At 41.1% G+C, this 26,098-nt stretch overlaps 1 protein-coding gene across 2 annotated transcripts in view; it reads left to right on the forward strand.

Annotated features, from left to right (window-relative positions):
- CFAP20DC (CFAP20 domain containing) overlaps window positions 1-26,098 on the forward strand; it is a 2,832,435-nt gene that overhangs the window by 1,256,222 nt on the left and 1,550,115 nt on the right. The gene's annotated exons all lie outside the window — the stretch shown is intronic.

The raw sequence follows: 26,098 nt of genomic DNA on the forward strand, positions 1-26,098 counted from the left end.
CCAAATGTTGGCTCGCCTCTTCCAATGCCTAAGCTACATTCTGAAAACGTGTTGCAATAACCTATGTAGGGATGTACTACTTGACAAACCATGTATCGTTGTACTACCTACCTATGTCTATTTCTGTGCCATACTTATTGTTTGATATATTATCACTGTATGCAACTTATGTAACCATTGCCTTAAGGAATGCGCCCGGTAGCCTCCGGGCCTGGTCTGCGCTATACAAATAAAATAAATACAAATATATTTTTCTTTTGATTGTTTTCCTTTTCTTTCTCTTCTCTCATGTTATACATCTGCATATTTTATTGCAGAATTATTTGTTTTGCAATGCACCATTCAATCCCTTATTATTGAAACACTCCAGTTCCATTTTTTTGTATTGGTTGTTTCCTTGAAAAAGCCTGGCAGCAAACAAGCAGCCAGTTGGCAAACTGATTGTTCAGTGATAAGCAACTGATTGGATAATTGACAGCTTAAGTATAATTTATTATAACTATTCATTGTTGTTCTGGTTTATAAGCAATTAGTAAATAGATAAACGATAGTTTGGTTCATCTGCATCTTCAAGAGAGATTGACTACAATCTAATGATTGACTAACTAAACACATTTTGTTTATTCGTATATTGGGATGAGCACACCACACTTGGAATGTGCAACTTTACCTTGTTAACTGTTTAATGACAATAGGTTTCAGTGCCATTTTCAAGTTTTAATGCTAAACTCAGTCTCCCACGGCGTATTCCTTTTATTTTTTTGGCACAATGTATTATGTTCAAACAGCACGTTCTAATTACTATAGGTGTGATAGTGGACTGTGTTTTGTGTTTGAAACACCAGGTGAGCGCTGTGACCTGTTTGTGTTTATCCCATGTGCCCATGTTGTGTCGATTTCTTGATAATTATTCCGTTTTCCTTAGAGTCCATTCGGTGAATGCCTCAATCCCAGCTGTTTGGACTATTGCAATGCACTATATCTGGGGCTCACCATAGTCACGATACATAGCATTTAGATAATTCAGATTGTGGTAAGTAGGATGCTAATGAGGTTGGGATGGCGATGGCATATTGGACTGGCCTTATGGACTTAGCACTGACTGCTAGTGGTAGCCAGAATTCAATTTAAGACAATGAATGGGCTACATTACTGCAGAAATCAATTAAATTAACCCCAATTTCTGCTTAGCTAACAGAACAGATTTTTTTTCCTAGCTCACTGCTTTTTGGTCGAATTTAGTTTGTGTGGTTCTCTTTTCAGCACCTAAACCTTTGACCAGTTAGAGAGCGAAAACATTTCTTGGCCTCCTATTTCGCTGACTTTCCAGATGCTAGAAGAAAAACCGTCTAAAAAGTCACTTTTTAGAAGGGATTCAAAGCTAAAATGCCAATTTTTGCTGAGCAGCTGAAATTGGCAAGGTAGGCAGATTTTGGCCTGAGTTTTCCAATCTGTAAATCCTGCCATTTGTCCCACCGATATTTAAGACCATGTGTTTGGTACATCAAGCAACACACCCCTCTGATCCTAAAAAATATGTTTTAGCACTATATTCCACCTTTGATGCTAGATTTGGATTCTCTAGGTACTCGATATCATTTGCAGTTCAGATGTAAATTGCACACTTACCCATTTCCCAGATGGACCATTTTGAGAATGTTTTCCAAAATAATTTCTTTTGCTGAGGCTCCTGGGCCAAGATACATTTTGAATCTTTGTAAATAGCTTACCATACCATTCTAATCCTTCTAACACTGATCTGGACCCATGCCATCTGTTTTTAGAATGGTGACATGAAGCCTATGCACCATTTTCTTCTCACTACTAGTCTTCTGTATTACAAATATGGTGCTAAGATTATGCTTGGTTACTGGAGTGGGCACACAAACGCAAGCACCTAAAGAACTTTGCTGTCACAACCACATCACATCAAGCCCTATGAATATACATCTGTTAGTTATACAATTTGGCTCTCAATTATATTTGGCTAAACCATTATGCCTTATTTGATTCGGAAAAATGTAGGAAGAATTTGTAAGTGATATCTTGATCAGTTATTTATTTTTCGCTGTATTATACTATTTATCCTTCACATCTGTAATGGATTGGACACTTATGCCTCTTACATAGCCCGTGCATGCACTTTATCAGACTATTTTTGACATTCCTTTTTATGTGATATAATTCATTTGGTACAGGTCAGGTCTGACCCCCAATTACTTTTTACACGCCATTCTCCAAGGACATATTCAAGGAGCATAGGGACCTGCTTCCTTTCCACTGTAGGGTTCTTGTTTCATTTGTCTATTATCAGTCTTGTTTTTGTGCGTGCACAAGGAGCCTATTACCTTCCAGAGGCCCTGAGATCTCCAAGAGACACTAATCAGTCTTCCTGAAAGCATCTGCATGGTGGGTAACTTGAGTCATAGTTCTTATCTGGGTGTGTGATTAGATGGCCCTCCTCCTGAGTAGTGAGGTTTAGCCAAGGTCCTACAGTAGGGGTACAAGCCTTGTGTTACACTGTGCTCTTGCCCTACCAAAACAAAAGCTCCCTTCTGTCTTTGTTTCTCTTAGAAGTCATAGTCTGTGCTCTGCTTTGCCTCTAAAAACTTCCCTCCTGCCTGTAAAGACTGGTGGGGGGTATCTGTACTTCTGCTCTCTATATGGTAGGGTAACGCCAGGGCTCTCAATTTGGTAGCAATGGACGAGCAGCCACACCTAAGCTTTCAGGAGGCTGATACAGACAGGTTCTTAAGTACAGTGGGTCCCCAAGCTCCCACAAAGGAATGTCCACACACCATGTTAGGTATAAAACAGCTTCTTTATATAGAATAAGATTGCATAATATATATACATTTAAATAATAACATTTTGTACTTGGAAATACTTATTCAAATAATGGCAAATATATACACTCTATGTGGTTCCACACACTACTTATTCAGTAATAGGTGCACTAACTGTAGACATGTGGGCGTGTGAATTCTTAAGTGAGGTGTATCAGCATAGAATAGGGATGAAATGCAGGTTAGATGTGAACAGAGGCAGAATGCTTTATCTATACTAGATATACACTTCTGTGTGAAGATCCCCCCCACCTGGGCAACCTGTAATGGAAAAGTTAGGGAGTAACTAATCTTGTCTTTTACAGCCCAGTCCAATAATATTCAATAACCTTTGCTATCTTTAAAAGGTTCAACCCCCCACAAAGTACCTGAGAAGCCACAGGAGAACAAGATCCAAGACGAATCTGCGACCCCCGGACGACTCCTGAGGATAGAAGATGCTCTTGCTCATCACAGTACCTTTGGTGTCTTGGCAGGCGAAGTGGCAGAGTTTCTAAGTTTCACTCGACGATGGGACCCCTCTTGGAAAAAGGAGCCACTGGGATGCTGAGTCCATGACAAAAATGGAACCAAAGTCTTTCTGAAGTGCAGCAGTTTTACTCTTTGCGTTGCTCTCCTTTAGTCGACGATATCTCCGACTGTAGAAGCCATGTGAAGATTAAACTTGCTGCAGACTCCTTAAATGCTTGGCAGATGAGAGTAAGATCTCTGGGACCCTTGAATGACTTCTGGCGGTGACGGCTGCATGGGTCACTTTTGGTGTCAGGTTTCGGAATAGTGCAGTTTTCCACGTTTTGGTTCTTTGGTGCTGCAGCTTTGGACAGCTTCTGGTGACCTGGACTTGACCACTGGAGTGGACCTGGTACCTTCATCAAGTCTGGACCCTCGGGACATCTTCATTAGTGTCTCGTGGCGGGAAACTCACTGATGGACCTTCCTCTGCACTCAGCGACTCTGGACTCTCTCCTGTGGGAAAATGTGGTCGGGGATGATGGCAAGGATGTCCTTTGAAATGTTCTTAGGCAGTTTGGAACTTTCACAGCTCCTCGTGTCCAGCAGCACTATGCCAGGGTACCCCTCTTCTGGGTGGTTGACAGCAACTGGCTTCCAGCGGTCACGAAACACACCTCCGGACCTATGGCGACACAAATGAACTTCTTCAACTCGAAATGTCTGGGGACTCCTCTTCAGGACTCACGAAGACCCCTTCTCCGTACAGCAGGCACACAGTAATGGCTTCCAGGGTACTTCTGATGAAGAGTAGCAGTTTGCACGATGGTTCCCTCATAGCTCGGGAGAGGTCTTCTTCGCAGGTCCTCTTTGGTTCAGTCCTTGGAAGAACACAGCAGCTTTTGGATTACATGAAGAAATGCAGCAGCAGACTTCTCCTCCAGCTGGGATTCAAGGAACAACTTCTTCTTGCTTCAGCTTCGACTTCAGCTCCTGAACAAATTGGTAAGTGAGAGACACCCAGATATACACATCTGTTCCAAATTCACTCTGGCTGAACCAGGCTTAGTCAGCCAATCACGCAGAAGGGCATTCATGCAGGCAGCCAATCGGGCTCACAGGCATTCAGGCCATTTACTCCATCCAGACACCCACAACAAAGAATGTGGATTGGGGTAAGTACCCAGCCTTTCAGCATATTACACACTTCATTCAGGTCAGTTTCAGTCATGGCTATCTCATTCATTGTCCCACACACACAAAAACCAACCAGACACCCATAACAGAATGTGAGTTCACTTCAGACTTCATTCATACAGTTACCACTCATAGGGTGTACCCACAACACACAACCTCTGGAAAGGCTACAGTCAGTCTGACAGGAGGCAGCCCCAGAGCCATATATGGTGTTTCCACCCAACAGCCAGCCAGGGGTAAGGAGTAGAGGCAGGGCTCCCCAGGACTTTGGGGAAACACTGTAAAGAGAAATAGAAACCAAGAAGACACAGGGGCCATCTTGCCTTCCTGCAGGAATACATTGATTCCGAAGGCAGGGCTGGGGTGTCCCAAAATGGAGGACACTCGGAGCCACTGCCAAGTCAGCATGTAGCTGCCACCAGCCCATATTCTGCACTGTGGACAACACACAGGTGCCCAAAAACACACATAAGGGCCACCGGGGTGTACCCCCCACCCATGGCTGCCATAAGGGTATCCCATCTGTGTTGTTCACCACAAGGAAAACATAAAGAGCTGCACTGCCAGAGGTCTAAGCTGGACTTCAGTGGCAGAAAAATAGACACAACACACACACAGAAGTGGTAGGACAAGGACTAGGAGGCCCTGTCCCTCCATTAGGCATTTCCAGCTTCTCACTGCTCATCATCACTTAAAGGTCAACAATCACTCTGTGCTGTCAGCAATAGCTACCACCTACTTTTGACCTGTCCATGCCAACTCTCACTCTGGCTCATGCAATCACCCAATATTCACAGGATTTTAGATATTTTTCTTACATAGAAATCACATACATTTACAGCAGACTCTGAGCTTTCATTAATAAATTAGGCAGCTGCACCCTATCCATTTCCTAGAAGCCATGTCTTCTTGCTACACCTAGACCTTTCAGATGATTGCTGCGAAGTCTGCAGGATTAAAGCCGGACATTCACAAGATAATCTTTTGAATATTAATCCTGCTATTTAAATCAAACCCATTATTGTTTGCCTGTCAGGAATCTCTGCTTAGTCTATCTCTATAGAAGAATGAAGTTAATTTTAGTGTTGAAAGGGCACCAGTGCCGCAGATAGACCCTCAAAATATGCTTGTGGTCTGCTGATTGAAAACATGTGCTTATCACCTTGTTTTTATTATCCGTAATTGAAGATGGCATTAGCAATGATAGGCTCATTCATTAATGGGTATTCTCTTTTGAAGTCAACTGTGATTCGTTTGAGTATTTAGGTACATCTGGTATCTTAACAAACCGCACTCCAGGCAAACACGTAGATCTCCACAGATAGTAATCAGTGTACTGAAGAAAATACACCTCAGCTTGTATTTAAATAACGTGCTGTTTATTGTTTTAAAAACAGAGACAAAAATTGTCACGCAGTAGGTCAGTGACAAGGGTTCAACAGAGGCAGGACGCCAACCTGCTAGAAAAAATACATGTGTGTATATATTCACTGAAAAAACGTTGTTAAAGGAACGTTATGGTTAAGTTGCACTAACAAAAGCCCATGAAATTCACTGAAAAAACTTTGTTTTACAAAAATGATAGAAACATTTTATTTTGAAGAAAACACAGTACTTGGGACCGTAACAAGTATTCTTCATTTTCACACAACGAAAGCATCATTCAATTAAGTCCACAAAAACTGTCAACGGTCATCTTCTAATGCCATTTCTTATCAGTTCATTTAATGCAAGTCTTTGCGTTCTTCACCAACAATTATCTTCCATGACCAACGAATAATATACGCACATGGCGCTCCATTACATAGGAGAAATGAGTGCTTTAAAATTGAAATAAAAGCAACACTTTGACATCTGCACGTTTCTAGAACCTATAAACTCCCATATTGCTCCTTGTTACTCCAACCGCGAAAGGACAGATTGTTGTCTAGCGGTCATCCTAGATGACTGTTATTACATATCCGTTGTTAATAATTATTGTCCAAATACTGTCGAAAAAGTCGTCGGCTGGTAGACTGTATACATGGCATATGCACATTGGGATTATATAACTATATAAAATGAAGTGCAAAAACATATTTCACTAACCACTTTGCAGTTAAATATACACAGTTCATTCTTATTTTGCCCACACATTTCAATGACAATTCACACTTACAATGTCTATTCTTTGCCTCAAGTTGTTACATTCATCCGTCAGGACGTTTATCACATGGCATACAGTACACTTTCAATCCACAATTTAATAAATATTATTTAAAATCTTGCTTATATTGCGTTTTGCAAATCCATTCTTCCGATCTACCGGAGTATCAACTGCTTGAAAACACAGTTTTCCAAAATAGAAACTTTACTCTCCAACATCCGCTTTTAATATAGTCAATCTTATCATTTATTTGTGGATTTTTGACACATTTACTCCTTCAAATTCTTAGTGCGCTGCTTTAAAGGACACATAAAAAAGAGCCCCCTTACGTACCATTTACAGCGTGCCCGAGTCAGTTTCGTTTTTACAAATTCCATGCCACATAAATGAGCAATATTACTGCCAGTCAGTGCACTGAAAAACAATGAAATATTTCAAGTTAACCACATAGCAAAAATATTGACTTCCATTTTACCGCTATCGACGCACCAGGTCCCAATACATTTGTTTTCATTTAAAAAAAAAAAAACAGGCGCAGCGTAATATATATTACACGGCCTGCGGTAGGGGCTGTGCAGATATGGTTCAGTTGCTCAACCCATAGGAAGCGCACTTTTTGGGCGGCTTATAACTTTCCCTCCACTAGACAAATCCTCACCAAACTTTGCGAAAAAAGGTTTGCGGCCCCCTTGGATTGATTTTGAAAAGTTTGGTGAAGTTTCATCCAGGGGAGCGGGGGGTGTAAAATGTGTGTATTTTTCCCATAGACGCAATGGAAAAAAATCTTTGCTCCTGCCTACAGCAAATCTGCACAAAAGTTTGGAAAAAGGTTTCAGACACGGGGGGGGGTTTAACATTTTTAGATGGGTTATAACATTGTTGCCGATTGATGAATGTGCACACAAGATTAAAGAACGATTATAGATCCAACCTTGAATTGTTCTGCTAAATCTGAATGCATTTTGTCAACTGTGAGCTAAGTTATGACTATTTTATGTATGCACATTTTGACACTTTTCAAAAAATAAAACATGGATGGATTTGAAGGAAGCTTGTGCGAATAGCGTCGGCAAGGACCTGTAAGCATGGTTTTGCAAATATGTCCATGTTTTATTATGTAGGTCCAATAAATAGTGATATACCTTTGGTGACTGAGGTATAGCCGGTGGCCATGGGCATTTGCCAGATTGTCCGAGTCATGGCCTGTGGCCATGGGCAGTGGCTACAATATCTGAGTCATGACCAAAGGCCATTACTCAGATAATCTGGCTACTGGACATGACCACGAGGCAGTGGCAATGGGGTTAAAGTAGGCATGGCCACCAGGGACTGGCTATGTGGTGAAGCTTTTTAAAATTGGGATAGATTGCAATGGGAAAATAAAATCTGCCTGTGGCTAAAATTCTGTCCATGGCTTCAGCCCGAAGTGCTGCACAGGATTGCATCAACAGACTATCGCTGCATACACGCTGAGAAAAGGCTAATCAGCAGACACACCGAACCAGACCTACTACTTTAAACAGAGCACCCTGCTGCTGGTGATGGGTTTCTTTTGTAAAGGCGCCCTTCCTAGTATTAGGTTTCGAATAGGTATGTGAGCCCTGTTCACCTCAGTGCTGGGTTATTCAATAAGTAACTATTGACATAATGAAGCAGTCTTCAAAACCATTCTTGATGCTATATTTATTGTTAGAAGTCAGCCGACATATGATTCGACTCTCTCGGGTCTTTGTCAAGGCATATGGATAGCGGACCAGTCATTGCTGCAAGGTTGTGGAAATGAGTCCGGGATCCAATCCCAATATCTTGTCCCACTATGGTCGCAAATAAGGGTGGTTAATGATTTGAAGGGGTGGCCTGGTGACGAAGGGCTGTTTTGTGTGATGGTGTGCATGTGCAATCCGGGTTTTCTAATAAGGTATGGGCTAGACGGGGGAATGTGGAGACTTTGGATAGTTATAAACAGCAAAGGATTATGGTGTTTATTGTATGCTAGAAAGGAGAATTTCAGAGAAATTTGTTTCTGTGCTTTTTTCTTTTTCTCTAGTATACAATTGTCCATTATTCCCATTAGCATAGTAGAAAATGCTAATGGGAATGTTGGAGGATCTTACTGAATCTAACTACTTTACTGTAAAATATAGTATATAGGCTTATTTGTTTAGTTCTATTTTTTTAACTGTGAAAGGTGGTTCTTAAAGGAACCTTTTTTATGTTTTCTTTTAAAAATTCTTTTTTTTTGCACGAGAGGCCAAAAAGTAAGGCGGGGAGGGAAATTATGGAAGGGTCACTAACCACAGATATGGAGGGGTAGGTGGACACGAGAAGATGCTGCGCGTGTTTTAAAGGCTCAGAAGCAGTGAAATACAAATTTGACAACTGTCATGTATATGAATTACTCTATCATGTTATACTGAGATGAAGTGTACTTTACTTTTGTACTTTACCGCACATGGTTTGTTTTAGAGCATTCTTTTAGCTCAATTGAAATGCTGTCCTTTGTTTTTGAATTAAAAACTGACTTGTATGAACTAAATCTGTGAATTAAGTTAGTTCTTCTACACACATCTAAGGTATTGGTGTGGTGTAAATTAAATCTTTTTATCAAATCTGCTGGCGATATGAGGTAATAATAATCGGGTCTGCCTTACACCTGTTTGTTCTGAGCCGGATTCTTTCTTGGTTGGAGACTCACAGCTAGACAGGGCCGAATGTACCTGGTTGACTATTTGAACATTAGATCAAGCCAATCACACCATTCTGAAGACTGGTGAAAACTGAGCCTTGTCGAACAAATATTCCCGCGAGGGAGTCTTTAGTCTCTGCAAGGCAGAATTACTACTTGGGACTAGTTCCCGCGAGGAGTGCAGCACAGGGTTACCGGCCGGCAACGGTCGGTGCATGTCTTGTTCTTCAGTATTTTGAATCTCGAGTGGCCTCAAGCTTCTCCCTGCTGCACCTGAAATATTATAGACTTGAATGACAGAGTTCCTAAGACCTTTTGGGCAAATTTACATATAGTAAACTCTAACTATTGTTGGTAGTGTCTCCCAACCAATTCTCTTTTCAAGCACTTCTTCTACCTCATCTTACTGGTGTTCTTGGTTGTCTTTTGAAGCATTGCGCTTCTTTCGTTGTGTAGATCCTTCAGCTGGTGGTAGTGGTGGTGGCTCTCGGGGAGGAGGGATGGCAATAGATGATGCCATTTTTAAGATGAATAGCAGTTTTCCTAATATTCTTCCAAGTAGGTGTTGTGTGTTAGATTGTTAATGGATAATGATAGGTGAAGGAGCTGTACATGGGTACATTTTGAGTTTCAAAGCTCCTAGATGAGCTTGAAAATGCATTTCTAGGTATTCACGAAGCACGGACCCGTTCACAAAGTGCGTACGCGTTTGTGAAAATGTCATCTTGCTGCACGCATGCGGTCACGTGACACTGCCAGGAAAGTCTGCAATGACGTCAGACGTTCATGAAACGTCAATGAACACAAAAAAAGTGGAAAAAGTTTAAAAAAGTATATACAAGTGTTCAAAATGATGCTAGATGGTGGGGAATGGCAGAGTGTTAAGGTGAACATTTATAAATTGGAGACACATGTTGCTATAATGGAGTAAGTATGATATTAGTAAATTGAAGCAAATTAGAGTGCAGCAGAACAAACCCATGAAATTAACTGAAAACCCTTTGTTAAGTTGCACTAATAAAAACCTATGCAATTCAGTGAAAAAACATTAAAAGGATGTTATGGTTACAAGTAAAACTGAAAAACCCCAGAAATTCACCAGTTATGGTAAAATAAGCAACCTTAACTCGCGCCACCACCAGGCACTGGTAAGGCAAACACCCAGCACATGAAAGATGACATCACAAATGTCATTAATAACATTACTGATGACATCACATATTAAATTAATTTTGATGGACAGTCCCTACAAGGGTTAGTGTTTATAATTATGTTTTAAATTATTGTGTATGGTTAAAGAAAGCTTTTAACACATTCGGCAGCATTGTATAATACATATTACATTGATTACAAAGATATACAATATAGTAATAATAAAGCTAAAATACATAAGCAAAATCCCTATAAAATGTATTTAAAGTGTTCTACAATGTTTAACCACTTGTGATACTTTGTCAAATTCAGAACAGTGCAGTTGCCTGAATTCAGTGGACTCCATGTCTGATCTCTCTGATAGCTATCTAATCTGTATCTAATATTATGGTAGCCCCTTCAATGAATCACATTTAAATGTGCACATTTTGTTAATAGATGTCTCAGAGTCTCAATGTCATGATTGCATAATCTACAGATCCATTGTGAATGTTACATTTTCCCAAACGCCAATTTTCAAATATGTTGGTAATAGTTCTGATCTCAATGCCAGTATAAAACTCCTGACTCCTGTGTAGCTGCTGTTTATCAGGTAGGTGCAAGGTGACTCGACTGGAAAAGTGTGTCTCACATAATCGCCATATTTCTTATATCTGCCCAGATAAGTAACATTTGAGTTCTGGGTCACATATTCTTGCCAGTTCTTTAATATGAATTTCCTTTATAGTAATATGATTATCAATCTCAGCATGTAATCCAATCTCTTGAAAGAACAAAAAGACATCCACCATCCATTGCTTAAGTGTACTATCCATACTTTCCTTTAGCAATAGATTTTTGAAATTGTAATATATACAGTCCTGGTACTCAATCCTATTAGTCATCTGAATAAAAGCTATGGCCATCAATATTCTCTTCTGAATCGCCAAGGACCACAAACCTAGTTCACAATCTAAACCTTCAACCGGAGTGCAGCCCAGCAAACCCAGAGCTTTCTTCCATATTTTCCCTTCTATTCTTTTCAGGGAGAAGGTTTCTCTAACGGTAAATACCTCTAGGCCATAACCTAAGCACAGAACCAAACAGGTTTTGTACAGTTTAGTTAAGCCTTCAATCGAATATCCACTTTTTGTTCTTACAAAATTAAGAACTGCCATAAAGTGTCTTTCAATTTTATGTCATATAAAGGCCTCTAACAGTTCCCTATTCAATGTGTCGGATATGAGCATTCCTAAGTATACATACGAGTGAGCAATCTCTATTTTACTTCAATCCAATGACCATGGGAAGTTTCGATACTTTTTATATGCATTCTCGGGAAGCATAACTTTTGTTTTATTGTAGTTATCAGGTTATTCTTCATAGAATAATCTAAAAGCCCATCTATTCTAAGCTGTAAACCAATGGGGTTTTATCCAGTAATAGTGTATCATCGACATAGGCGAGCCACCCCAGATGTTCTCCACCGATCTCGGGAGGGAAGTTCTTACAAGCATCAATTTTCCCATGTCTGACGCACATAAATTATAAAGAGTGTGGGCCAATGAACATCCGTGTTTCAAACCCGCATTAATCATATATATGGAATTCAGAAGTCCATCCTGATCCAATTGGATCTGAGTCCGACATATCAGTATAACATTGACGGATAAAATAAAGCACAGTGGGATTAAGCTTCCAATCCTGTAATTTGGACCAAAATCGATCATGGTCCACCACTTCAAAGACTCCTTTAAAATCAATAAAACAAATATAAAGTGAGCCATCTATCCCCAGGTGTTTCATTATTGAATAAAGCAATGTTCATAGATTATGCATGGTGAACATACCTTGTCGAAAACCCGACTGTTGCTTAGATAATATATTATTCGTAATTATCCATTTATTCACCTCTTTCAATAATATTTGTGCAAATAGTTTAGAGCATATATCCGTAAGAGCCAACAATCGGTAATTATAGTTATCATCTCTCACACCTTTCTTATATATAGGAATGAAGATTTTTGCCTTCCAGCTTGTGGGTAAAAAAACCCATATTTCTAATCGCCAGAAATACTTCAGAAAAGAGTTCCTCTACTACATCCTCTGTTTCCTCTGTTTCCGCTCCTCTCACCCCAAGAGACAATCCTGTGGGAGAGCTCATCCCTCCAGCTGCCTCACAGGTCATGCACAATGCTGGTGACCCTTACCTTTCGAGGGTCACAGTTTTGTGTATGTACTGCAACGCAGTACTCTGCAGGGGGTAGAGACTTCGAAGTGCTTTTGAGACTGCAGCCTTTGAGCACGAGAAGACCTTCTACCTACCTAAGTAAGGCCCGACCTACATCTTCCTCTCTCCACCTGCCCTTTCTTATCCCCGTGGTTGGTGTCCCCCCCCCTTACCCTCCTTTCCCCTCCTCTCCTAGTGTGTCGTGTATAAAAAAAACTAAATAAATATAAAACAACACAAATCCAAAAAAAAGGCTCTTTTCAGAGCCGCCTTTCACAGTATAAAAATAGAAGTGACCAATAAATGGAGTAGAGCCCTGTGTATTTTTAGAAGTCCGTGGACATCTAAGATTTTGGTGTGCCGCCCTATCAAAACCATTGCACTTTTCTCTGGGAGGAAATGGTGGCTCTGAAGAGAGCCTTTTGGTGGTGTTTTTTTGTGTTTCAAAATCTTGAAATAGTCAACACCTACTGCAAAATGGATGGCTGTAATTCTACAAAAGGTTGCAATGCATTTTATACATTTCTCAGAAAAATCTGATTACCAGCATAAGTAAGATGAACTCCATCTCTGCGAAAAATGTATGTGCTACGAAACATATTTTCATTGTGGAAAGAGGACATGCCAACATCTCTTAGAAAGGCACAAACAGCCTTATTAATAATATTCTGCCTTGCTTTCTCCATTTGTGGACCAAATGAAGAGGAACACAGCCACATTTGTCTCTGCGCAATGCGAGAAAAAATTACTTGGGAATTTGGAAACATGCCCATGACCTTCCCAAGTCCTTCTTTTATCACAAATTACAAAGAAATTCCTGACACATGTCCTAAACTGTTCTCTCCACAATGAATTATAATTATGTCTGGATGAAGCTCTGTCTCCATAGTAGCACAGAGAGGTACCAAGTCCAACCACTTCATTCCACGCATTCCATGCCAGTGCACTTCCACATAAGGAAATCCAAGATCTGCAGCTACTCCATAGCGTTCTGCATGCACCTCCAACCAATGTATCCATGAGCCTCCCAAAATCAAGATAATCTGTTTTCTGAAACACACAGCAATAGCTAACTGTTCTTCTCTCAGGAAAAAGACTTTCTGACAAACTCTCTCCTTACACAACACACCCACTAAACTTTACTGACCAATCATTTGCTCTGCTCATTCTCATTTGCATGCCTCTCCACCCCAAAATCCCTGTATGTAATACGCGATGTCCGCGGACTACCGCCATGTATCCGGACATATCGAAAAATCTGAGCATGGTGAATGTAAATTTATATAGTGTGCCTCGTTTCCCCTTTGAGGTTGGCTCTCAAAAGAGATGGTTTTTTTTTGCAGATGCTTGACAAACACCTGTTATTTTGTATTTTTTTTTCCTTTACTCCTAAAATATTTACATAACCTTCTCCAAAGCAAACCTTACATTCCAAAACAGAATGGTATTTCCCAAAAAAGATAAGGAAATACCATCTTCTTCAAAATTAACAGCATTACTGGAATCAATGTTCTCATTATTACAGAAGAACATACCAGCTCTAAGCATGAAAGCACACATGCCTAAGTTGATTGCACACCTAGCAATGTTTTGCTGAGGACAAAAAACAGAACTGTTGTCCCATATTGCCCTAGGTAATAATCCAGAAAAAAAATTACTTTGCAAATTGGAAGGATGTCCATTACTGCTTGAACCAAGTGTTCCAAATCTGCCAACAAAGTAGGGGCACTGACATAGCCCAAATGGAAAACTCCATAATGCAAAACTACCACATGGGGACTGTTCATCCTGCCCATATCTTCACAAACTTGTACAATTCCCTGTACATTGAAATCAGTCACAGTGCTCCACACCAATTCCACTCCATTAAAATCAAAATTATTTGCCTCCTCTATCAAAATGCAACAGAAAACAGAAAATGATTAACACAAATGCAGCTACCACTACTGCTAAAACTGCTCCTATAAATCTTGATATAGTAGGAAGTAACCATACCAAAAAAAGTATATTAGCAAAAATGTTCCACCACAGAGTCCTTCAGAATCTTGTAAAAACAAGAGACAAATCATGCACAACCCTTTAAAACTATCATAGAAAATTAATCTTAGAAGCTTTCATAGACAGTGCAATCCTTCTGAAAAGAAAGCTATTTATGTTAGTGTTGTTACAGCTGTCCACTTGGACCCCGCTGCTTCTCATCGCCAGGTTTCACTTCCCGCTGTTCGACTCGGGATTGGGACTCCCAACATGGAGGTACCCGAGACTGCGAGCAGCGCACCAGTTGTTTGCGTTCTCCGGACCGCACAGGTAGCCCTGCCCCCGACTTCCAGGAAGGAATGTCCGGTAGCTGGAGCTTCGGTCCTACGCATTGCTTCTCTCCTTACTCGCGCTGCGCATCGTGAGTTCGCTCTCTTCTACCTATCTAAATTCAGCTTTCATTGTTAGCCTGACTACTGATTCCAACTTTCACTTTCACCTACTTCTTCCTTTGTTCTGAACTCGTAGAAATCTCCATTGCTATCCTTGCCCTCCGGATCGAGTAGACGATACCTTCCTGTTTTCACAGCTACGTTTACCGGTAGTGATTCCTCACCTTCTAGCATTGAGTCCGGCTTTCTCGTGGAGGTCTCTTTCTCCTAATCCTGTTTTTGTATTAATGCCCATTAGGACGCAACATAAGACCTTCCATTCTGCCTTCGGTTTCTACCTGTGTTAGCTTCTTATTCTGTGCTTACCCATACCTCCATGGGGCTAATTCCTGTGGGTAAGATTCATTCCAATTCCTACGACTTCCATTCTGAACTGTATCTTAAACGTTCCCTAATCTGTTATATTTGGCAATAGGCTACAGGTCTGCATTTCCCATCAGATTGAAATACAGAAGCCTAAAAGAGAATAGGTCTGTCAGGGTAAGCCTCCTTCTCTTATACTCCCCTCCTTCTGAATTGGAAATCTGGACCCATACGTACCTTTACCTCTACTCTTCTCACCCAGAATCCTACCTGATAAGACTACAGACTACATTCCAAAAGGTGTGATCCTTCAGCAGTCGTTGCAGGAATCCACGCTCCCCAGCAGCACATCACAGGGTTTTTTCCCTTCGGGGTTTCCCCTGGAGATTGCACTCCAGCCTAGCCTTTTGGCTGGGTTTGAGAGGGGTTTTCAGGTAATTCTCTCTAGCTTCTATCCCGAGAGGGCTGACTGAAGAGAAGGTAGGTGTCATTCACAATTGCCAAAAGATAATCTGCTTTCGAGTGCTTTATTTTTATAAGGTTATTACAAGTGTTAAACAGAATGAAACCACTCACAAAACTAAGTACTAAATTACAAAACGGAATGTCAACAAAAATAACGTCTTAAATATCTGTGGAGGTGAATGGAGTCACACCACAAGCACAGAACCATATTTTAATGAAGAAGCATACAAAAAAAATCAAACAAACACAATTGCCATACATAGCAGTGGATGAGGTTATGAAAAACGTAATAATACCATAATGCAATAAGAAATACTGCTTAAAAAAATATCCCCAGAAAACTCAGTATCAATTCTCCATTCGACTGAACCAGAACGTCCAGTCAATGTGTAACATTGCCAAAAAATCTTTCAAATCTTTACGCCAGTTCCGCAATCAATATGTGAAAGGCAAAGACAAAATCAAAATAAAACTGCTGCAAAATACGGATACCTGCCCAGTGCGCAAATACACAGGACTGCAAGGACATTCATTGGCCTGCATTTCAGGACCTATTTGCAAAAGCACCTTCCATCATATCAAAATGATATCAACACATCATTCAACTATAAGAAATATAGTCTATAAACTGTACTATGCTAAAAGTCCTGCTTTAGCACTAGCCAATTTAAATAACAATCTTCTACATGGTAAAGCCAAAGACCTGCTCGAAGAAATCGACCATATCCAGAGAAAATATTTTGGAAGTGAAAGCCACGTACAATATGCTATAGCTTTACAACAGACTAGCAACAATTCTGCACATAGAAACCTTCTACTACACACATACAAAAAAGAAATACTAAAATTCAAAAGTACATCCGCTGAAGTACCAAACCATGTGTGTGTGTGTTGCAGCAGAACTTTTTATAAAAGTAACACAAAAACTATAGACGTAACATACAAAATAGAAGACAATGAAGATTCCAAATGGTTTGAATTAGCTCTCTACTTTATAGCAGAAAACAAATACGAAATAACTGACCCCTTAATACTTTACAGTTACTGCACTACAAAACTTGACAACAACCAAATACCTTCATGTGCTATCACAAATAATTGGAAATCATTCCCACTACCACAACTCCTGCAACAACTCAATTCATATGAGAGCATCATAATTCAAACAGTGCACCCATTTCAAGCAATAATACGCCCTCAACCAAAAACAGCACAATTACCTCCCTCTAAATTGGTGAAAGGCATTCGGGGCAAAGTAGTGTATTTACCATTAGATCTAAAGGAAAATGTGCACACTATGGCAGTGCAACGTCCAATAGAGCAATCTTTATTTTTCTTAGTAAATGGTGTACCTACAAAAGACAAACAAATTTGGCAACATCTCGTAGACTTACATAAAGTTAGACGAGCATTGCAATATCTAAAAGACAATAATGAATACTACAAAGAAATAAATATTGAAGAAAATTTAAGTGAAACAACTGAAATAATTCGAGTCACCAGAAACTGGTAAATTTGAACTTCTAGATCCTGCTACAGTATCCAATATTTTAGACCATTATACAATTCATCCATTACACTCTAATGACACCATAGAAGATGCACTAGAAACTTACCAAATGTGACAAACGAAAGGATCACCAATCAGCATATGGGAAAAAAGTATATAAGCACGTCCTTTTCCTCTACTCTTTCCTATTGGCAAAGGAGGAAGGTACGTTGTTAGACCTATTCAAATAACAGCATCAGAATACTGCTTGTTACGGATGTATTCTGACGATCCCAGATTTACACAACATGTGTAATACATATTCCACCTCCTCTTTGAAAGTGAACTTGCAACTCTATGTTACAGAGTTGCACACACATTAAGATCAGGAACCCACTTTCAAAATATGACAGCTACGCAATTACTACATAAAGTGCAAGAAAAAGATGAGGTTTTACAATCAAGCATTACACATCTTTTAGCAAACATGCGTGGTACAAAAGAATACTGGTTCCGAGGTCACAGAGATGTACGCTGTATAAGAAACCTTGGCCCACCCACTTGATTTGTGACATTAAGTTGTGCAGAATATGCAATGGGAAGATTTACAGGATTTCCTATGCATAGCAAACAAAAAACAAAACAAACATAGGTATACTAACACCCGGAGAACTTTGCTCTCTAGATCCTGTTAATGTTTCAAGATATTTCCATCATCTCTTCATTGCTATGTTACACTTTATTTATAATAAAACTGTTCCTCCCCTCGAAGAAGTGCATCACTTCTCTTGGAGAAAAGAATACCAAGCCAGAGGAGCACCACATATCCACATTTGGTCAAGACAGTGATGTCACTGTGTTACAATTTATCGAAAAATATGTCACTTGTGAAATTCCATCAGAAGCAACAAATGGTGATCTTCATGTACAAATTGTACAATTTCAAAGACACACATGTGGCAAATATTGTCGTCGCAAATACAAAAACAAAGGGAAATACTACACCAAATGCTGATTTGGTTTCCCTAGACCGGTTACAGAAACAGGTGAAGTGAACAACTTCATGTCTTCAGTTAGACATACTGTTAAAGGTAAATCACCTAAAAATACATGTTACATAAAAAGAACAGAATAAGCAAAATATATTATTGATTACAATGCAATCATTGCCCTATTATGGAATGCAAACATAGTTGTGCAGTACATTACAGACAATTCCACTGCAGTTGCACGATATGTTACAGCCTACCTAACCAAAGCAGAAAAAACAGAGCTTCAAGACCTCTGGAATGACCTGTCATCAGACAAAACACTGTCTCAGAAATTGTGCAATTTGGGCATAAAAATGCTCTCCCATAGAGAATGTGGCTGCTATGAAGCTGCAGATTGTTTAACCGGTACTGCTTTGTATGGAAGATCTGAAAATATAGTATGGCTAAGTCTTGGTCCTGCTAAATCTAGAAAAAGAGTTCTCAAATCATACGACGACATAGAAACAATAGCCAAAAATTATCCCAACAGCCAAGACCTTTTGAAAAACAATTTACTAGTCACATACTATCCAAACAGAAGTACCACTTTGGAAACCATGTGGCTATACCACATAGCCCAAAACTTCACATACAAAAATAATATAAAACTTATGAAAAAAAGGTAGATCAGAGTGACAAATTGTGAAGGCAGTTTAGTAAAACTTACCAAACCAAGCTTAATTAATCATATCAAATTGTCATTAAAAACTCCTCAACATAAAGAACTATATTACATGTCCCTGCTACAACTCTTTAAACCATGGAGAAAAGTAGAAGAGATACTAGATAACTTTGACTCCTATGAAGACGCTTTCAAAGCAAATGAAAGCACTATAACCGATGTAAACTTTACACAGTACAAAACAATGTTGCACAATGAACAGCAACACAAAGAAGATCTCCAGACCCGACTAGATAAGGACACTTCCGACAGTAGTCAACCTTCTGTAACAGGAGGCCAAGAACCAATGAGTGTCACGGCTCGCTCTCTTCGCTCCCGTTCTCGCTCCCTTCGTTCCCGTCCCTGCCACTTGGGGGCATGTTCTGGGGTTTATTCCTTACTGGACATTTCCTTCGAACCCTATGCTACAGTGTTCTGATGAATTGGGAGCGTTAAAACCTTATTTTCCCAGTTACTTCCCTTCCGGATCCATTCCTGGTTTTTGGCAGCCAGCATGCTATTTAAATCAAATGACTATGTTTCCCAGAATGCCTTGGCTCACTGTTTCACCTCCTGCTTCCCAGAATGCCTGGCTCACTGCTTCATCTCCTCCCTGGCATCCGGCATGCTACTTAAATCAAATGACTATGCTTCCCAGAATGCCTTGGCTCACTGCTTCACCTCCTGCTTCCCAGAATGCCTGGCTCACTGCATCATCTCCTCCCTTGCAGCACAACGCTGGGAGGAGGATAGGCAACACCTGTGGCTGCAGGTGCAGCAGGCGGCACGCCTGAGGGGTGTGCTCGTTAAGCAGCTTTAAAAGCCTCAGTTTGCTTCAGTCCGGCGCTGGTCATTGTAGCAGTGTTCCTGTTGTGACTAGTCCCTGTTTCCTGTACTTAGTTTCTGTGCCTTGTACCTAGTTCCAGTTCCCTGTTCATAGATATTGAGCCAAGTATCTATTTCCAGTTCCTTGTTCCTAGTTTCTGTGCCTTGTACCTAGTTCCAGTTCCTTGTTCATAGATATTGTGCCAAGTATCTAGTTCCAGTTCCTTGTTCCTAGTTCCATGCCTTGTACCTAGTTCCTGTTCCTAGCTTTGTGCCCAGTTACTAGTTCCTGTATCTTGTTCCTCTGTCCTGGATTTCGGATTTATGCGCTTATTTGATTTATGCTTTCTGAATTTCCCTTTCTGTCTTCCTCTGTCTGCAGACAGCCTTTCTCTGTACTTTACTATTTGATGCAGCCCAGTTTGCCAGCGTTTTCTGTCCCTTTATGCTGTCCTGGTTACTGAAAAGCATGATGTATTAATATTTACTTTCGTAGAATTAGTTACTGCCTTTTCTCCTTGGATTGGGTGGGAAAGGTTTCCTTTTGTGATATCATTTTCCCTGCTCCTGATCCAACTTTATTGAGATTCCACTCCATGTTTTCCATTGCACTTCTGCATTCATTTTCCATTGATTATTAGGTGTGGGTTTGTTGTTACAAGTTCCAGAGTGTTCCCCTTTTAGTTTTCCTCACGATTTATTATCACAATTCAGACTTGCCTTTTACTAGGGTTTATGTATTTTGTTATCTTTAACCCTTTGCTTTTACAGCCTTCTGGGTCCCTGTTTGATCTACAGGGTTCGTGAAATTACTGACATTCAAGTGGTCTTTCCGGTCCTCGTGAGTACTGTTTATAATTGCCTTATTCAGTATTCTACAGATTGTCAGTTCACAGAATCTGTCCTTGCTTGCCCGCTACGTGGGTTTAGCGCTGTCAGTATCTGTAAGAGCATAGGGGGTAAAGAGTTTGCCGACTTTTCCTTTCAGTCATAAGGAGGTGCTAAGTGTTTACCCCACATCCCTTTTCCTATATTGGTAATACTGTTTTACCTTATTGACGTTCCTGGGTTTTACATATATACACAAGACTTGGGTATTATATACACGTTGTTAGATTCAGAGTTGTTCACAGTGCAACTGTGTGCATTTTCCCTTTTGCCATAGTATGCCTTCTTCCTTTCTTAACAGAATGACCAGCCCTTCTTCCCGTTTGTATACGGCCAGATCAAGAAAGAAGGGTAGCAAGGCTACTAAAAAATGTGTACAGAAAGTTTTGACTACGTTTGCCTGTGATAATCAAAACACTGATCCAGACTTAAATGAACTCCTTGACACGAATGGGTATTTACGTGCAAAATATTATACCCATCGCCTGGCCCATCATACATTGCCTGATCCTAATTCTGTTTTTAATTTTGATCCAGATATGTCCGCACAAGCCTTAGCAGCGGAAAATAAAACACTGTTAGATTTACTAAATATGAGTACATCTGTTGTTGAACCCCATGATTCCGGTTGTGTTTTACCTCAGATTGAACAGTTTCATGATTCAAACATAAAGAATGAAGGGGTTCATTACATAACTTCTGTTTTCAGCCCTCAGCCAACTGCTTACTCCTCTGCACAAGTACTTACTGTAGTCCCTAATGTCAAGAGGTCTGATGTCAGTAGTTTACTTAAGGGTAACACAGACCAAGTCGGTAAGCGAGAGTATAGATCACAAGACCTGCAAGCAGTAAATGACGATGTACAATCAGTACACGTCCAGATGACTAGGGCAGGTTCCAGCCCCGATGCCACCATATCTTCCCTTGTGACTACTGATAGGGATGTACAGTTAAGCCTGGGCATGTTAAGAGTTGAATTTGAGGAATTAAGACGAGAATACATCAGTTTACTAGAGGAGAATAAAACTTTACGATTTTTTCTGACTACACCTCAAACTTTATCCGTTGATGAAGTGAATACTGTTCAATCTCTGAGTGAGGAGGTTTTAGTAGGTCATGATACTTGTCAATATGAAAAACCTATTGGGAGTGAAAGTCCTCTTTCTTGCACAGCACTTATTCAGAGCACAGATTCTGACAATTGTTCTACCGTTTGTCAGGAATTGCTGTTAGTAGAAGATTTACAAGTCACTCCTTTGCCTAAGAATTCCTCTGTAGCAGTCAGTCATAATTCAGAGTTTGAACACATACATGCTTCTGTATTCCAAACACAATCCACAATGGTTGCGTACACAGAATCAGTCATTACTGTAGGCTTAGGTTCAGCCCTTGATCCAGCTGCTGAGACTGAAGTAAACATTCAAGCTGATGCGGAAAACGATGCTACCTCTGTGTTCACTCCTCCTTCTGCCAAATTTTGTCACAATGAACAATCAAAGACAGTACATATTTCTTGTTTTGATGGACTCATTCCACAGTATACTAAAACAAGGACCAGGCAAGCGATTCCTGAACTGTTGATTGATAATCTGCCACCTTCAGAAGTTAAGACAAAGGAATGGACACTTGACGAAATCCTGATTAACAGAGACTTTGGAAATGACTCTGTGTCATCCACTAAGGAAAGGTGCGGCATGGGTCCAGCTCAGTCTTTGGTTAATGGTGTCATGGAGTCAACCGCCCTAAAGGTGCTTTCCATTCCTGAGCCACAAGTATGTCTGTCGACTTCTGGGACTTCAGTCTGTCCTTCTACAACTATTGACTGTTCGACTACCCAGTCCACGGCTCTGCAGTCATCATTGTCAAACGTGTCTTCAATCAATGAACAATTGCTATATCTGCCAGTCACTCAAGAGCCTTCACCATGTACGTGGTCAGAGCCAAAGACCTTGACAAGTTTGTCTTCAGCTAACGAGACGTCTCCAGCTTGCATGCCCTCAGCCTCTGAATTTCCTCTGGCATGCCTGTTTTCAGATACAGTGACTCATCCAGCAGTTTATCCTTCAGCCATGAAGCCTCCGGTAGCACATCCTGAGTGCCTGTCTCCGGTCCCAGAGCCTACTGCTAGTTTGGCTTCAGTTCATGAAAGACCTGTATCCTGCTCAGCCTCGCTGCCAATATCGGAGGTGAACCTGTCTGCTCTGTTTGATCATGTTGCAGATTCATCTACTTCAGAGCTACCTCCTAAATCCCAGCCATTTATTACGGATGAACATCCAATCTGCCCATCCTATGCTTCAGGAGGATCACCAGAAGGCCTGCCTTTTACACAAGCTAATTCCCCCAACTGCTTGTCTGTAGAATTAGCACCTCCCGCATATGCTACATCTGAGTCTGAGACTTCTGCCAAAAACATCAAGCTGGTTCATGACTTGGGAGAGCCTTACATGCAAGGCCGTTGGACTTGCCTGGAGTGTTACAAGAGGGTGACGGATACCATCAGCCATGGCCTAGACATCGAACAAGCAGCCAACCAGGATAACGGGCCGGACGGTTCACATTTGGGGGGCGGTTTGGATAAACCGCTTGACAGCCCTTTTGTTGCCGGATCTCACATGAGCCTGAAGGAAGGGACGGGCACGGTTCCCCAACTGCTGCACCATTCGGGTGCTAGTAGCCAAAGGGAGGATATGACTGCTGCAGTTCAAGATGTGTCTGTTATTGCTCCAGCTTCGAGTGTGCCTGATGTACCAAGTACTGCGTCTATCACTCCTATCGGTATGCCAAACGTCCCTGCGGTTGTATCCCACATGCAACAAGGTGGCCATATGACTGACATCAGGAATGCCAGCCTTGTACAACCCATTGGACTTCCAGGCCCCCAAGGTGTGGAACAAATGCAATCAAACCTTGGTCATCCTCAACCACAGGCCTTGAACCAGTCACCACCTTCTTTGTCTGAACATGAACATTGTCTGAAATCCGCTGTTTTCTCACCTCCTGTGTGTTCGCTCTCAGCAGGGGGGCTACCAGAGCATCTATCATTGTCCAAAGCATGCACCAGCCAGTCTCCCTCCTCAATGATGTATGAGTGTTCGCTCCCAGAGACTGAGCTTCCTGGACTTTCCAACTCTGCTTCGGGTCCTGCAAGTCCTTCATGCCTTTCTTCAACCCATGAGTCCTTTCCTCACCGAAAACCTGCCTATGACTCTTATAGACTGCAGCCTGATTCTATTCATTCCAGTCCTTCTGCTTCTGCCCGTGGATCATTGTTTTCGTCAGTGCCACCTCCGAAGACAAAGCGCTCCAGTCATGGAAAGAAGATGTTTTGTGCGAGTAACGGCCGCCTGGAGTCGGCCGTGGAAGGGGGTATAGTGTCACGGCTCGCTCTCTTCGCTCCCGTTCTCGCTCCCTATGTTCCCCGTCCATGCCACTTGGGGGCATGTTCTGGGGTTTATTCCTTACTGGACATTTCCTTCGAACCCTATGCTACAGTGTTCTGATGAATTGGGAGCGTTAAAACCTTATTTTCCCAGTTACTTCCCTTCCGGATCCATTCCTGGTTTTTGGCAGCCAGCATGCTATTTAAATCAAATGACTATGTTTCCCAGAATGCCTTGGCTCACTGTTTCACCTCCTGCTTCCCAGAATGCCTGGCTCACTGCTTCATCTCCTCCCTGGCATCCGGCATGCTACTTAAATCAAATGACTACGCTTCCCAGAATGCCTTGGCTCACTGCTTCACCTCCTGCTTCCCAGAATGCCTGGCTCACTGCATCATCTCCTCCCTTGCAGCACAACACTGGGAGGAGGATAGGCAACACCTGTGGCTGCAGGTGCAGCAGGCGGCACGCCTGAGGGGTGTGCTCGTTAAGCAGCTTTAAAAGCCTCAGTTTGCTTTAGTCCGGCGCTGGTCATTGTAGCAGTGTTCCTGTTGTGACTAGTCCCTGTTTCCTGTACTTAGTTTCTGTGCCTTGTACCTAGTTCCAGTTCCCTGTTCATAGATATTGAGCCAAGTATCTATTTCCAGTTCCTTGTTCCTAGTTTCTGTGCCTTGTACCTAGTTCCAGTTCCTTGTTCATAGATATTGTGCCAAGTATCTAGTTCCAGTTCCTTGTTCCTAGTTCCATGCCTTGTACCTAGTTCCTGTTCCTTGCTGTGTGCCCAGTTACTAGTTCCTGTATCTTGTTCCTCTGTCCTGGATTTCGGATTTATGCGCTTATTTGATTTATGCTTTCTGAATTTCCCTTTCTGTCTTCCTCTGTCTGCAGACAGCCTTTCTCTGTACTTTACTATTTGATGCAGCCCAGTTTGCCGGTGTTTTCTGTCCCTTTATGCTGTCCTGGTTACTGAAAAGCATGATGTATTAATATTTGCTTTCGTAGAATTAGTTACTGCCTTTTCTCCTTGGATTGGGTGGGAAAGGTTTCCTTTTGTGATATCATTTTCCCTGCTCCTGATCCAACTTTATTGAGATTCCACTCCATGTTTTCCATTGCACTTCTGCATTCATTTTCCATTGATTATTAGGTGTGGGTTTGTTGTTACAAGTTCCAGAGTGTTCCCCTTTTAGTTTTCCTCAAGATTTATTATCACAATTCAGACTTGCCTTTTACTAGGGTTTATGTATTTTGTTATCTTTAACCCTTTGCTTTTACAGCCTTCTGGGTCCCTGTTTGATCTACAGGGTTCGTGAAATTACTGACATTCAAGTGGTCTTTCCGGTCCTCGTGAGTACTGTTTATAATTGCCTTATTCAGTATTCTACAGCTTGTCAGTTCACAGAATCTGTCCTTGCTTGCCCGCTACGTGGGTTTAGCGCTGTCAGTATCTGTAAGAGCATAGGGGGTAAAGAGTTTGCCGACTTTTCCTTTCAGTCATAAGGAGGTCCTAGGTGTTTACCCCACATCCCTTTTCCTATATTGGTAATACTGTTTTACCTTATTGACGTTCCTGGGTTTTACATATATACACAAGACTTGGGTATTATATACACGTTGTTAGATTCAGAGTTGTTCACAGTGCAACTGTGTGCATTTTCCCTTTTGCCATAGTATGCCTTCTTCCTTTCTTAACAATGAGACAGTCACTAATAGCAAATGAGGCAGAATTAGCTATGACAGAAGTAGAAAACACCATGTGTCAGTATGAAGACACAGAAGACTTACCTGTACTACAATCAAAACTAAACAATGAACAGCATAGCATTTTTCAAGAAGTAACAAAAGAAATTGCACATGGTGTACAACATGAAAATAAAGAATGTACCTGCCAAAATTACAAACTTATTCTACGATACGTCAGTGGTGAAGCTGGTTTAG

The sequence above is a fragment of the Ambystoma mexicanum genome, chromosome 2p, assembly GCF_040938575.1.
Source record: "Ambystoma mexicanum isolate Mex_15411 chromosome 2p, UKY_AmexF1_1, whole genome shotgun sequence".
Lineage (NCBI taxonomy): Eukaryota > Metazoa > Chordata > Amphibia > Caudata > Ambystomatidae > Ambystoma > Ambystoma mexicanum.